General features: G+C 38.5%; 1 pseudogene; it reads left to right on the top strand.

Moving 5' to 3' along the window:
• Positions 1 to 867: 867 nt before the first annotated feature.
• LOC108522061 (deoxyuridine 5'-triphosphate nucleotidohydrolase, mitochondrial pseudogene) lies at positions 868 to 1,355 on the top strand (annotated as a pseudogene).
• Positions 1,356 to 2,176: the final 821 nt, after the last annotated feature.

Genomic DNA, 2,176 nt, shown 5'->3' with positions numbered 1-2,176 from the left:
AAAAAAACTATTCTAAATTCCATATGGAACCAGAAATGAACCTGAATAGTCAAAAGCAATCATAAGCAAAAAGAGTGTAGCCAGAGGCATCACATGACCTGACTCTAAACTATACTATAATGCTACAGTAACCAAAATATGATACTGTTCTCTAACACAGGTCATAAACAAAAAGAGCATAGCCAGAGGCATCACAGGACCTGACTCTAAACTATACTATAATGCTACAGTAACCAAAACATGATACTCTTCTCTAACCCAGAAATAAAGACACACAGCTATAACCATCTGATCTTCAACAAGATTGACAAAAACGAGCAATGAGGAAATGACTTCCTATCAATAAATGATGCTGGCATAACTTGCTAGCCATATGCAGAAAATTGATACTGTACCCCTTCCAGTTTCAACTCAAGATGAATTCATCTTTAATCCATCAACTCAAGATGAATTAAAGACATAAATTAAAAACCTAAAACCATAAAATCCTACAAGAAAACCTAGGAGATACCATTCTGGACGTAGGCCTTTGCAAAGATTTCATGATGAAGACTCCAAAAGCAATTTCAAAAAATCCCCAAATTGATAATAAGACCTGATTAGGACTTATTCACATGCATATGTCCACTTAGGGGAAGTGTCTACCGATATCTTTTCCCCATTTACAATATTTGGTTGTTTGTGTTAAGTGAATTTATGGGAGGCGATTGTTTTGGATGAAGGTCTGTCCCCAGGCCCTAGCAGAACAAACCAATACAGAATGGAGACACTGGTACTAATTGTCACTTAATCAAAGTGAATGGTGGCTCATCCTGTACTCTCTTGTTCCCTGGACTGTCTCCTCTGCTGCTCTCCTTTTGCTCTACCATGCCCTGCTCTGAAAAGACACCTGCCATTTCTCCCCAGCAAGCAGGCCTGCTCTGCTGAGGAGGGCAGCATGCAGCTGTGCTTTGCCTGCTCTCCAAGCATCCATGGCCCTGAACCAGGGGTCTTGACTGACCGCAGACTATAACATGTATGGTGCCTACAATTATACAATACCATCTACGGAGTAAGCTCTTGTGAAAATGAACATTCAGATAACTCTTCTTTCTGGATGTTATGGGAGTGGCTGAGTGGTCTGGCCTGGCTGCAAAACACTTCATAGACACAGGAAATGGTGTCATAGATGAAGACTACAGAGGAAATGTTGGTGTTGTACTGCTTACTTTTGGTAAAGAAAGGTTTGAAGTCAAAAAGGGTGATCAAATTGCACAGTCATTTTGTGAATGGATTTTTATCCATAAATAGAAGTTCAAGCTCTAGATGATACTGAAAGGCGTTCAGAAGGTTTTGGTTCCACCAGAAAGAATTAAAATTTATGCCAAGAATATAAAATGAGAAATCATACCTTTTTCTGAAAAATAAAGAGTTTCTCCTTAAAGTGTTTTGTTGTTTTGTACCTCTGTAAACTTAATAGCTTTACTTTCTAAAAATACTGCATTTTCTTATGATCAGGGAAAGAGTACCTCTGTTCGGATCACATAGAAACTTTCTTATGTTTTTCTGCGATTAACGGTTGTACGTAANAGCTCTTTTTCGGTTCCATATGAATTTTAAAATCATTTTTTCTAGTTCTGTGAAGAATGTTATTGGTAGTTTGATAGGAATAGCATTGAATCCGTAAACTGCTTCAGGCAGTATGGCCATTTTAATGACATTGAGTCTTCCTATCCATGAGCATGGTATGTTTTTTCATTTGTTTGTGTCTTCTCTGATTTCCTTGAGCAGTGTTTTGTAATTTTCATTGTAGCAATCTTGCACCTCCCTGGTTAGCTGTATTCCTAGGTATTGTATTCTTTCTGTGGTAATCGTGAATGGGACTGCATTCCTGATTCGGCTCCCAGCTTGGCTGTTGTTGGTGGATAGGAACGCTAGTGATTTTTTGTATGTTAATTTGGTGTCCTGAAACTTTGCTGAATTTGTTTATCAGCTGAAGGAGCTTTTGGGCCAAGATGATGGGGTTTTCTACATATAAAATCATGTCATCTGCAAACAGGGATAATCTGACTTCCTCTCTTCCTACTTGAATGCCCTTTATTTCTTTTTCTTGCCTGATTACTCTGGCTATATCCTAAACTATTTTCATAAATCCTTCAAAGACTACTACATCAGGGGTCACCAAGACCACCCCCAG

The sequence above is a fragment of the Rhinopithecus bieti genome, unplaced genomic scaffold (genome assembly GCF_001698545.2).
Source record: "Rhinopithecus bieti isolate Rb0 unplaced genomic scaffold, ASM169854v2 scaffold_64270, whole genome shotgun sequence".
NCBI classification, from domain to species: domain Eukaryota; kingdom Metazoa; phylum Chordata; class Mammalia; order Primates; family Cercopithecidae; genus Rhinopithecus; species Rhinopithecus bieti.
The sequence above is the reverse complement of the archived record's forward strand: the minus strand, read 5'-3'. Positions and strand labels throughout refer to the sequence as shown.